We start from the raw sequence: 13,767 nt of genomic DNA, 5'->3' as shown, positions 1-13,767 counted from the left end.
TTTCCACAGAAAAGGTCTGAAAGGACAAAGGTCAATACAAATTATAGCCAAATTTTCTTTTAAAATTGTAGACAGAATGATGTGTTTACATAATTAGTACTTTCTCATATATTTATCTCTAGATACAACTTTTATTTTTTAAAAAAATATTTATTTTTAATATACATTGCTTTTTGAATCACATTAGGAGAGAAAAATCAGAGCAAAAAGGAAAAGTCATGGAAGAGATTTAAAAAAACAGAAAATGAAGTGAAAATAGCATGTGTTGATTTACATTCAGTTTCCATAGTTCTTTTTCTTGATGCAGATACCATTTTCTGTCCAAAGTCTATTGAAATTGCTTTGGATCACTGAATCACTGAGAAGAATCAAGTCGTTCATAGGTGATCATTGCACATTCTTGTTTTTGTGTACATTGTGTTCCTAGTTCTGCTTATTTCATTCAGCATCAATTCATGTAAATCTTTCCAGGGATTTCTAAAATCAACTTGTTCATCAGTTTTGTAGAACAATAATAGTCCATTATCTTCAAATACTGCAACTTGTTTAGCCTCCAATTGATGGGCATCTACTCATTTTCCAATTCTTTGCTACCACAAGAAGAGCTGCTATAAACATTTTTGCATACATGAGTCCTTTTCCCTTCTTTATGATTTCCTTGGGATATAGACCCAGTAATTACACTGCTGGGTCAAAGGAAATGCACAGTTTGATAGTCCTTTGGACAGATAACACTTCAGTTGCTAAAAGTAGTGACAATAATTTGCTATTTGTTTATTTGTCTATAAGTCTGATATCTTTGTGACATTTGAAAATATACGTGGGGATTCCCTATTTTGGGGGCCAAATAAGTGTCTGGTTTCCTTTTGTTTAAATTTCCAGAAAGTAAATACTTGACTTCTAAAGGCAATGAAGCCTCTTTTTTGTTAATTCTGACATTTTCCTTGTTTTAAAAAAAATTGACAGAAAAGTAGCAGTCCTGAGAACGTAATAAATGTATCTGCTAAGCTCCTCAACCAGCCTTATTTTGCCTTATCCAACTCTAAGTGGAATGAGTATTTTATTTTCTCCAGAGTAATGTTATCATTTTAAAGAGAATGGTATCAATAATGATAATGTTTCTTATTGATCTTCAATGTTCCCTGCTCTGTGGTTTGTGATGAGAAGTGAATAAATTAAGAACTGCCTTTGTGTTAGTAATGGATTTATCCCTCTAACTTTGTTTATCTGTCTGTACTAGCAATTGCTTGGAAGTTTGTGAATAAATTTCCTGGGAATTTAATGTGATTCAATGAATATTTATTAATTATTTGCTTTCTGTGTACAGAATGCAGTGCTAGGTTCTAGAGGAAAACCAAAATTTTAGACAAACCAACTTCATCTGAATTGTAGAAGCATTATACAAATTTCCCCAAATTATCACCTAAGTAGGTGATATGTACTAGGACTTGGATTCTCTGAAACTTTGTGGATTTTAGATCTGGGAAATTGGCAAGTGGACCTAGTTATTTGCAACATTTAACACATTTTCTGATGAGTTGCCATTAAGCATCTCAGAAAAAATTAGTTTGTTCTTGGCCTTTGAAGAAGATCTCTTCTTTCGTCCTCCCACCCCTAAAGACATAGGTTCCTCCTCCTCACATGATGTTTCCTCTGTTCTATTTCAATTAATTGGAGAGTGAATTCTAAGCACTTGTGAACTGTAGTATGTATATACTTTAAGCTCAGCCTGGTTTCTATTCATATCGTTAAGAATCTCCCATGAACCTACTATGAATCTGAAAACCTAGTTAGAGGGTATCTAGAAACCTGGTAGTGACTATTAGGTAGTCCTTACTGCTTCTCTGTTATTCAGCTGTCATATGTAAAGAGGGTTTGGTATGTCTTGTAGGGTGACTAGATTGCATATTTATACAATTTACTATTATATGTAATTATTTATTGATATTAGTAGGAGGGTTGGCGTGTATTGAAGCATCTCATCCTCTTTAGAGAGCATCCCTAATAGAAGAACAGCCATTCTGTACTTGGAAATAATCAATGGAAGTTGAAATTAGAACAAAAACTCGGGTCTTTTAATTTTTGGCTTCGTGTCTCTAGATTAATGTTTATGCATTTTTCAGAGGTTTTTTGTTTTTTTTTTTGCTCATGATTTTTATTTAGACCATCTGTAAAGTCTTTTGTTCATATGTTTAAATTTGCTTGCATCTGCACAATAGATCAATTTTTGAAAAGAAGGTGTTAACTTTTGTAAATTACAGAGCAGTTAATTAAAGTGACTAGAATTGTCCTTGTGATACAAAGGATGCCTGTATTTATTGATTGTAGTTACAGAGGCTGTGACTTTCCTCATTGCAACTCCTTTGGAGGAAAAAGTAAAGGGCACTTATTCTTTTGTTTGATGGAGAGTGGTTTTTAAGGATACATTTTTTGATACATGATTAATATAATTTTAAACTTCAAGTGCCATATAGGTTTATAATGTAGAAATATGTATCTTCATGAGAACATGTCAGATATTGCAGATGAGGGCTCTTTACTTTAAATCTAGGTTCACATGTAAAGTAAAATTTTTCATCCTATATGATTAGTTCTCTTGTACTTAAATAGCCCATTTAATGGGTACCACAACTTAGAAATATTTAAAATGATTAATTGATCTGTCTTGTATTCTTCTTAGATTTCTTTAGGGACATGAATTCCAGGGTTCAGCCTATTTTTGGCATCAAAATATCTAGACATTTTACATTTTATTGATTTTTGTTTGTAAGGCAATATATAGCCAGGAAAAAACAGTGGTGTATGGCTATTTGAGGAATGGGAAGAAACATATAGGAAAAAAAAGAAAGCAAGGAAGCAGGAAGAATGGGGAAAGAGTGTGTGAGAACACATTAAATCAGATTACACGAATTAGGAAGACTTTGCTCATTGCTTGATTCCTTCTAATCTCAACTAACCTACGAAGAGATACATTTACTGAATGTCTAGATCGCTTAATAGGAGAAAACCAAGAATCTTTTTGAAGACAAAATACTGGTTGCATAGGCTGTATAGACTCTTTTTGCTCTAGAGAACACAGCTGGATACTTGGCAGTGCACTTCAGGTCAGGAAATAAGGGTAATACTATCAAGTGTGTTCCAAATTTTATGCTGCCAAGAAAATAATTTTTGTGGCTTTTTTTTTGGAGCAGCAACTCCCAAAGAGAGAGGTCTGAATAGTACAAGCACCATTTTGACAGCCAAAATTGCTGGGTTATTATTGGGATATGATTACAGTTTGGTCTGGCAAAGGGTAAGACAAGGCATTTCTATCATTTTGTTTAGATGCCAAAAGTTCTGTTTGTGCAGATCTTAGTCAGTCTTAGATTTGAATGAAGAAACAAGAGGTTCTAGACAAAGTTTTTTTCAAAGCCTTATGTTATTATAGTCGTATTAAGCTTACATTTTTTTGAAGTTCTTACATGAGTCCATGAAATCTAGATTTCATCAAAACTAATAATTCATACATGTGTGTATATGTGTATATATGTGAATATTTATGTATATGTGTACATGGTAAATGTACACTGACTTTTCAAGTGTATTTTGGATTTAGCTTCTGTTATAAAAACTTATAACTGTCATGACAGGAATATAGAATGCAGCAATCCATGTGGTATGAATCTCCCTATTTTAAAGATTATTGCCCACTCTTGATAAGAGTGGAATTCTGACTTATCATATGCATGATAAAGGAGGATACCCTTTGTAGGTTCATGTAGAGAAAGTTATGGCTTCAGCTTGGGCATTATGACTTTATTCCTATCTAGGTGTCTGAGTGTAAGGCTATTTGAGTTTCTGTAGGAGGAAATGTAGTCAGGAGTTAAGCAGTGACTTGACATCTATAGTTGTATGATACTTTTCTCACTTTACCAGTTCAATGCTGTGCTCCTATAAATTTTTTTAATCAAGTAGAAAAGTTGCAGTTCTTAGTTAACTAACTCCTGGAAAATGATTCTCCCTCAACTCCAGCAAAGTAAATTTCTCCCTTATTCTGAACATAACTGATTAAACTGCATTTTGCAGGAGTAAAATCATGGAAATATATTCCCTTTTTCATTTCCCAAGAGAATAAGTTACATATGTCCTCCAGACTCTGAGAAAAGCTGGGATAACTATCCTATTAACAATTTGAGCACTGTAGAAATGTGGAATTGAGTGAACAAAATCTTATGAGCACTTAAGTTAGGACTGAGTTGTTTTCAGTCTAGCTTCCCCCACCCCAAATGCTTCATTAAACATTTTCTGCTTAATAAAATCTTTGCTAATAGAAATTAAAGTAGATATGAGAAACCTTAGGTTTTCTGTACCCATTAATTAAAAGTAAAATATTCTCCATTTCAGTAGTACCTGGAAACGATCCAGAGACCTGAACTCAAAATAATTTGCCAACTTAATTGATCATTTTATCCCCCAAATAACCCATAGCTTAAAGCCCAGATAATTTGATAATGGGTACACCATAGAAGTGTAATATTTTCAATCAATAGAGGAAATATTTCTGTGGATAGTCTGAAGTAGTTCATTTATCGCCGAAACCTGTTTTTTTTAAGTATTTTTTTAAAAATAGATTTATCAATAACTCCCAAGGTTAGATTTTTAGTTTGTTTTGGCTGCTAGGTCAACTAGACATTATGCCATAGTTCCAGAAGAGAATGTGATTTTAAAGTTCCCTTCATCCTTGCTGACAGGTGCTGAAAGAATTTTGGAAGTTTTCTCTTCCTTTCTTCATGGATAGGCTGCAATCTCTACTGGTAGAAGAAGTAACAGTTTTGGACATCAGGTATCAACCAAAATCTCTCGCTGGCATTCGAAATTTATAACTGTAGGAAATATATTAATAAAGAATGTAAATGAAAAATTTGAGGCAAAAGACTCACTAGCTGATTATTTGGAATGTAGATTGTTTGGAAATGAATAAAATCAATTGGAAGGAATATTTCTCTAGTATTTTGGCACTTTGTGAAATTGTACTATTGTTGTACATCTGCTTTATATGAAAGATTGTTTTATTGAATAGGAGTTGTCCAGTACTCATGTTGATGTAACAAACTCAAATTCTCTTGTGTGCACACCCATCAGATCAAGTTTTCTGGATGGATATATAATGTTTATGCATATTTAACATCTTAATTAAGACCAGTCAGGAGAGCATTATATATATGCGATATATATCTCATTCTAGAAAGAAACTTAATAAGATAGTTTTGTAGTCGAGAACATTTTCATTTATTTCATCTTTCTGAATTCAAAATAAGCTTCAAAAAGTGACAGCAATATAATCATAACTTGGGAGAAGATGATCATGTTTCATAAATTTACTATAATATGAAATAGCTTTTGTAAAAGTCATAAGTGAGGATTATTGCTTTGAAAGAGAAATCAGCTGAATTCAAATTACCAGAATATGGTATGACATAGAGAAAATGGTACTGGATTAGGAGTCCGAAAATAGGGGTTTGAGTTCTAATTCTGTCAGAGGAACTTGCTCTGTAACTCTAGGGAATTCTCTTTAATTATCTGGATCTCAACTTCCTCATATATAAAATAAAGGACTTTACAAACTGTTTTCTGACATCCCTTCCAGAAAGAACAATCAATGAGTTTACTTTGGCCTTGTCATTCTCTTTCTCTTCTTCCTTCCTCCTTCCTTTTGTTCTAGTTCTAATTTTTATGGTTTAGATTCTTCATCTTCTGGTTCTATTTCTCCTCTTCTTCCCTCTCCCTTTCCTTTTTTTCCTCCTCCTTTCTTCCCCTTCCTTTTCCATCTTGTCTACACTCATTTCCATTTAGAATTGGGTGAACAATTTTCATGAATTTGATTTGCATTTATTTTTTATTAGTTTTAATGAATATTTTCCTTGTTTTGTTTGATTTGTAACACTGTAACAGAAAAAAACTGATTTCTTTAAAAAAAAGAAACTCAAAAAAATGAAATTTGGAAAAAATAGAAAGAAACCAAACTTGTTCAGGTTGGATTTTATGTGACTTTTTTTTTTTCTAAAGAGAAAATAAACAAAGCATAACTAAATCAAATCAAATTGTTCTTTTAAAATAAAACTATTTTGACTGTTAATGAGTCAGAAATGATATCCAGAGTCTACTATAATTTTGACTGCCTTAAAAGGACATTGAGGCTATTTTATAATAATCAGGATGATAGTGTGCTAAAGATTAGTTGAATCCTCTGAAGAGGAAATTTCACTTCCTTAATAAAGTCATTTAATATGAAAAGTTATGTTGCACTGGAACTATAAATGAGATATTTCAGTCACCTAAGTGTCTTATTATTATGCTTGTGGCATTAATGGTACTTTGATTATTGCTAGAATCTAGAGTAGAATGAATTTCTGGCATATTTATCCATGGTCAGGGCAGGACATTAAGAACCAACATTGTTGCCCTTTGCTGAGCCAAGATCTTGGTTTCAGTGATCCACTCTCCAGCTGCTGTTGGCTCTATTTTAAGTTCTCTAACCCTGATAACAGCTGGGCTTGCCACTAGCAACCAAAAAGCCAAAAGAGTGGTGTCAAAATATACCGTTGCCTAGATTCTGGCAATGAAAAACCACCTTGGAGCATCTTGATAACATTAGAGATGTCTACTTGCAGTCATTGTAATTATATGACACCCATTTCCTACCTTTCCTTTCCTGCTTTGTTTTAGGATATCTACTTCTAAGAAATGAGTACTATCTATATCCTCCTTTCTTGATTTGTTTTAGAGTAAAGGAGGGTATAGAATAGGAATAAAAATGGAAAGGCAATGGAGAAAAAGAGAATTTGGGAATTGTGACAATTTCCACAGATGTTTTTGTTAATATGGCTTTGGAAATGAAAAGCATATGCCATCATAAGATTTTCATTAATAATTTTCTATTTCTAATCACTGAAGTTCAGCAATATCTATGGAGGTAGTCTCAGTTATGATGAATCGGAAAATAAACTCAAATATAAGCTGGATTAGTTTCCAACCTGTTAGAGAATTTATTATAGAGTAGAAGAACTGTGCTTGAATTTTCCATTCATTCAGGGTTATCCCTATGCCCAGGGAACTGAAACATTTTCAATTTTTTTTTTTGCTCCAAATCATATTATAAAGGTTTTTGTGATGTTTCAATTCTCCAAACTCCTGAGGATTGCAGAATTCTGTACTAAAGGACTATAGGTATGATGCCATATAACATTTTTTTTGCTTCTACATAATGGGATTTTATTTTGATGGTGTGATTTTTTTCCCAAACACCCCAACTTGATTTCCTCCATCCCTTAAATGATTAGTTCAAAGTCAATGTTGGAACTTCTCTCCATTGAGCCTATGAAAATAACTTTGAAAATAATTCTAGTTATAAATTTAGACAATGCATATATTCTAATGAGCAGAAAATAATAGAATTAAATTAATTGGGGAAAAACAAATGTCTGATGAATAAAAAAATATGTTCAGCAGAATTTTAAAAGGTATAATTTTTTTCTTTTCTTATTTTTCCTTTTGCTCATTTTTATAATAGATATTGTGCACCATCCCACTTTTCATAAGGCCAACACCACAATATAGTCAAAGTCTTTACTTATTTATTTATGTATGTATGTATTTATTTTGCTGGCCATAGTATTTCTCTTTCTCTGTATGAGGATGTGAATGTATTTTGCTAAGTGAAAGTAAGAACACTCGTGAACTGTTGGGAAAAAACAAACAAACAGTAGTCTGTGTCTCATAGTCTGCTACTGACACTTTTTATTATTAACTCAATTCAAGGACTATCAGTGTTTTGAAATTGTATCATAAATTTCTATAAATACAGAAACTAATTAATTAGTTGATTAGCACTGAGATCCTACTATTTTACAAAAATTCAAGAATTCTCTTTTCCTGTAAAAAATATCTCTCTTTTTCCCAAAATCCATTCTCATAGGCTTAGGAAAAAAGTAGTTTCTGACCATATAATTTATTAACATTAACAAATAATTTAAGAAGTAAATTAATATTTCAGCAATGAGAAGATCACAAGCACAATCACTTCATAACTACACCTGATTCCTTCAGAATAGTTTTCTCAGAGTGACACTTAAAGTCTTTCAGTCTCCTCCAGAGAAACATACTCATTTTTTTTTTCACATTGTCAGTAAGAAATTTTTTTCCATTAGCAGTTAAGTCTTGTAGTCTCTCACAGATTCATTCTTGCTGACAGTTAACTCTCTGTATCATCTCTGGAAAATAATTCATGCAAATCTTTTCTCTGTGCCTCACCCAGACTTTTTTCAAGATGGTAATTAACTCATTTAGTTTCTCTTCCTAAGATTCCAGTTTACTGTTATTCCCCAGGAATTTCGGGTCCTTAATTTTAAAAAAAATTAGTATAGCATCAGAAGCTAAATTTTTTATGCTAGGAGCTAGGAGTTGAGGTTACTTTTTTAAGCAGTAAATTTTGTATGGTAGTATCTAAGTTTTGCTGCTTTGGAAGTTACCCTGTGTCCAGTGGTTTTCAATGACACATGATTTAAAGGTTTTAAGTGTCATTGTTGCCCAGAGTAAGGGTCAAAAAATTGCACCGTTGGAGGTACAATCTACTTAATTGCTTTTCATTCCACTATCCCAAGAAGATGATTATTCCTTTTACAACCACTTGTGAGTGCAATTATTTGTAGTGTAAAAATGGTTATTTCCAGAAAAAGGGTCTTGGGAGAAATCTCTTTAAAAGTTCAACCCCAAAGAACCTCATATTGGAAATTTGTTTAGCCAAATACAAGTAGGTTTTGATATACTCTTTCTTGTCATCTCCAGTTCTGGAAAATGTAATTAGTCATACATATTGTAGATTGTTAATCAGTATCATTGCTGATCAACATTAATGGAAAAGAAAACTAACTACTTATTAAAACTCTAAATTTATTCTTTCATTTTATTGTATTGTAAGGCACAGATAGCAATAGAAGATCAATGTCATTTTATACCTGATTTTACACAGATGTTTATCATTTGTATAATTGAATTGCTTGAAAGCAATTGAAATACTGAGAAGATTCATGAGACAAAGATAAAAGCTACAATTATATATAATTATAAACATCTAAAATTATGCCAATAAAATAAATGGGTCTAAAATTAGAGGAAAAGGAAAAAAAAAATCTTTACATTAGCTATTTCTGATAAAAATTTGAAATTGGCATTTTTTCAAATGAAGAAATGCAAACAATTGACAACTATTTGGAACAGTGCTCAAAATCTCTAATACTTGGAAATATCTAAATTAAAAGAGGTATCAACTCATATTTATCAAATTGGTACAACATGAAAAAAAACAATGTTGGGACTATGGGAAAAAGAGACATCCTAATTCACTTCTATCATGGTTGTGAATTGGTTTATTTTGGAAAATAATATGGAATTATTAAAAAATGCTACAAATTATTCTCTATAGAGTTAGAGCCTCTTAATAGTAAGGAGGCCCTTGAAGTCATTTAGTTTAAACCCAACATTTCACAGATGAGAAAAGTGAGGCCTTGAGAAATTAAATGACTTGCCTAGTGGTAATTAGGTGGTACAACAGAGCATTGGGCTTGGAGTCAGGAAGACCCAACTTCAAATTCAACCTTACATAATTACCATGCTGTGAGAATCATTTATATAGTATTTACAGAGTGCCTAGTACATTGTTTTCCTAATAATTTCACTACTGAGTTTTTACTTCAAGGAGGCTATTGATAAATACTAGTACAAAAAATTAGTTCATGGGAAACGTGAATTACTGGGTAACAACCACAGCAACAACCTTTATGTCTACTGGAGAGTGATTAAACAAATACAAGTATTTGAATGTACTACAGTGTTATTATAAGGAATAAAGAATATGAAGAATTTCAAGAAATGTGGAAAGATCCATGCTAAATAAGAGAGCAAAAATGGTGTTAAAAAAATAACAAAATATATGATTATATCTTATATAGTTAGATAACTTTAGGCAATCAAATGAAACCAATAGAAAAGCCTTACCATAGATAGGAAACCGTGAACAATCTGGTTCCCACTTTAAAAAATTCATTTATTTTGTTCTGAACTTAAGAGATAACATAGTAGAATAGAAAAAAAAAAAAAGATTGCACATGAAAGTGCAAATCTCTTATGTACAACTTGCTATTCTTTTTAATATATATTGAAGTTATCATATAACTTTTTTTTTATGCCCCCCCCCGCCTAGAAAGGGCTATCGTTCTGTACAAATACACACACACACACACAAACATTTATACATAAAATTGTTCTATACATACTTCTATTTGTCAGTTTTTCCTCTGGGTAGTGTCTTCCTTCATAAATCCTTTGTAGTTAATAGTAGCCATAAGTTTGTAGTTATAATAATTAAAATGACTTAGACCCTCAAAGTTGTTCTTAAAACAATTTTGAAGTTATTATATGCATTCTCTTGGTTCTGCTCATTTCACTCATCATTACTTTGTGCAACTTTCAATTCAGTGTTTTATTCAGGTGATCTAATCAAGTTTGTGCTCTATGCTTCAACAGATATTATTTTCCACTCCCAGGAAAAGGGAGACTGTGTCTGAGGTCATTCAACAGTGACCATTAAGGACTATTTTTATTGTTCCAAGAAAATGAGTGACTGCCTTTAAGAATAGATCAAGAAGACCTGAGAAATGGGGGGGGGGAACCAGACATACAAAGTCTTATGTTTAATTATACATTAATTGATTTCTCTGCTTGTTAAAAGAATGCTCGGTGGGCTTTCTGATGACAATAAGATTTATCTTCCTTATGGAAAATGATTTTTAAAAAATGAATTAGTTCAGGCTGAATAGCAAGACAGGCTACTTGCTGACCTCCCACTCTCTGACCCTTATTGTAAGTTTGTATATTAGTGTGTGAATATTACAATGATATGTGATTCTTTCAACTCCAGAGTCTCCCAATATGGGTACTTCTTCCACCAATGGATATGCAGATCTTGTGTGTTGTGAGGTTGAGACTCCCTCCTGATGTGCCGTCTGATGTAGGGCAAAAATGAGATCACAAAGGATAAATGAAGTACTGAATTCTCTGTGGAGATGAACCTCTCTATCAGGTGGGACAACCTCAGTGATTGAGTCAAGAGAAGAAAAGAATTAGCATTTATCAAACACCTACTATGTGACAGGCATTATGCTATGTGTTTTATAAATATTACATAAAAATCTAATTTGATAATATTGAGGATGATAATAATTAGATGAAACAAATTTCCTTCTCTTCTAGGGTTCTTAAATAATCTCTTATGAATTGGAAGGCTCAAGAGATTATGAAAGAAACTTTTGTACCTATATCAGAAAGTAGAATGGAAGGGAGATTTTATCTTCTTCTATAGTGTTCATGTTATTGGAATTACAATTTGATCAGTCAAAAAAGTATTATGTCCCCACAGTCCAGATGGATACAGATATGGAGAAACTATCATCTAAAGTTCCTGGCCACAGAGATGATAGTTGTGGAGAGAAGCAGCTTTTGGGAACCCATTTGGTTATCATGACCAGCTGAGATGATGATCAGAAGAAAGTTGCATTGCCATACCAGTCAACATGCTGAGAAACTACTTTATAAAGCTAGAAAAAAATTCCAGAATTCATCTGGAAGAACAAAATGTCAAGAATTTCAATGGAATTAATAAAAATGCAAACAAAGGTGCCCTTGCTGTGCCAGATGAAAAACTATATTATAAAGCAGCTGTCTCCAAAACCATTTGGTACTGGCTAAGAAAGAGAGTAATTGATCAGTGGATCACTTCACAAGTTAGGCTGACAACATACAATAGTCAGTGACTATAGTAATCTAGTGTTTAATAAACCCAAAGATCCCAGCTTCTGGGATAAGAACTTACTATTTGATAAAAATTTCTGGGAAAATTGAAAAACAGTATGGCAGAAACTAGGCATTGACTCACTCCTAACACCTTATACCAAGATAAGGACAAAATGGGGTCATGATTTAGACAAAAAAGGATGATATTAAAAGTAAATGAGGGAAGGTAGAGGAAGGGAGTCAGAGAATTTGGAAATAAAGATTTTGAAAAAGACAACAAGAACATATGTTAAAGATTGCTTTTGCCTGTAAATGGGGGGAAAACAAAATATTAAGTAATTAAAAAACTTGTCTGATTGTGTTCTCCTATATTTAATAAATTTCAGTCATTACCTTCAGGATCACATATAAAAATTTGATTTGATTTTTAGAACTCTCATAACCTGTTCATTACCCCCTTTCAGTTTTTTAACACTTTACTTCCTTCCACATAATCAACAATCCATTGAAACTGGCCTCCTTACTCTTCAAACATACCGCTCCATCTCGTTGTTCTGTATGTTTTCATTGACTAAACTCAATGCCTGGAATTCTCCTTTTTGCCTCTTGGCTTCCTTCATGTTTTCAACTAAATGTTTATAATACTGTATACTTTAATTTATCTTTTTTTTTTAACATTCTATTTTCTTTTACTCACTGTTTCAGTAGGGGCATGTTATATCTAAACTTTGTGTCTCTCTTAGTCTCTAATAATTAGTATTCATGCATTTAATAAATGCTTGTAAATTGACTGTGTCCATGTTAGAATATACCACATATGTATATATAAACCAATATTTCAAAGTTCTGTGATTGAATCATTGTGGATTCTCCCATTATTTATTCAAATTAAAATTCTAATGTTAGCCTTGAGTTACTATTCCTAATAGTTCATGGACCCACTGGCTAATCTTATTCTGTTCTTCAATAGATTATTTTTGTGAGATGCTGGACCCCAGAATTGTACCACCCAGAAGTAAGGCTGATGTTGATTAATTTCAAATTTATAGTCTGGTAGTTAGTTCTTTAACAATAGATATATTCTGTAACCATGTCCTTTCTCAAAGCCTGTGTAGCTTGGTGTGACTTGTAGAAGTCTGTGTACTGCTGGAATAGCCCATGAGCATCCAACATTGCTTCCATATCATAATAAGTCCATAAAGTTGGGCTTTAATGTAGATACGGAGGGGAGAATCTTTTAGTGGGAATGTGAATTAAGAGAAAATTTGGAAGCAAGTTAGTCTCTGTCATATCCTATAATTTTCTACTTGGGTTTTTGTTACTTAGTGGTAGAGCCATCAGGTCGTAGAATCAGATTTTGAATGGAAAAGAAGGTCAGAGACTATCTAGTCCCAACTCCTCATTTACAACTGAACAAACTGAGACCCAGAGAGCACAAGATCACATAGGAAATAAATAGCAAAACCAGAATCTGAGAACATTTGAGTGTTTCACTTTGATTTTTTTTAAATTTGAATTTCCATTGCCTAGCACAGTGTCAAGCACATAGAAGGCTTTATTAATTTATTATTACTGATGCTATAGTGGGTTATTTCATTAATGTTATTTTTAGATTTTTTAAGAAAACTAGTATTGGAATTTGAATTACATTTTGATGAGTCTTAATAACAGTAACTAGTATTTATTCTCCTATATGGTAAACACTGTGTTAAGCACTTAGTAAATATCTCATTTCAGTGATGATAATGACATAACACTTTAAAGTTTAAAGATTTATATTCTTTTCTTAAATTAAGTCAATTTTACTGATTAGAAAATTATAAAAATAAGTCTTAATAATAGATCAATATCTTATTTAATTTTTTTGGAAATGCTAGGAGAAATAATATTTTCCTATTGATACCTATGATATTTTGGTTACTACTTTTGCCTCTAGAAATT

General features: G+C 32.3%; 1 protein-coding gene and 1 long non-coding RNA gene across 5 annotated transcripts in view; one reads left to right on the top strand and one right to left on the bottom strand.

Annotated features, from left to right (window-relative positions):
• SEMA5A (semaphorin 5A) overlaps positions 1 to 13,767 on the top strand; it is a 600,495-nt gene that overhangs the window by 34,834 nt on the left and 551,894 nt on the right. For 2 of the 3 annotated variants that reach the window (XM_031946120.1, XM_031946118.1), the window contains exon 1: positions 4,766 to 4,822. The exons of the other annotated variant lie outside the window; for it this stretch is intronic. The gene's annotated coding sequence lies outside the window, so the exon portion shown is untranslated. Of the gene's footprint in view, positions 1 to 4,765; positions 4,823 to 13,767 lie in introns of those variants that run through there. 3 annotated transcript variants of the gene reach the window in all.
• Positions 1 to 13,767, bottom strand: part of LOC116420543 — a 58,809-nt gene that overhangs the window by 4,790 nt on the left and 40,252 nt on the right. The window contains exon 4 of one of the 2 annotated variants that reach the window (XR_004230892.1): positions 4,779 to 4,862. The exons of the other annotated variant lie outside the window; for it this stretch is intronic. This is a non-coding gene — a long non-coding RNA (uncharacterized LOC116420543). Of the gene's footprint in view, positions 1 to 4,778; positions 4,863 to 13,767 lie in introns of those variants that run through there. 2 annotated transcript variants of the gene reach the window in all.

Source organism: Sarcophilus harrisii, chromosome 1, assembly GCF_902635505.1.
Source record: "Sarcophilus harrisii chromosome 1, mSarHar1.11, whole genome shotgun sequence".
NCBI lineage: Eukaryota > Metazoa > Chordata > Mammalia > Dasyuromorphia > Dasyuridae > Sarcophilus > Sarcophilus harrisii.
Note: the sequence above shows the minus strand (reverse complement) of the source record. Positions and strands in the feature narration are given on the sequence as shown.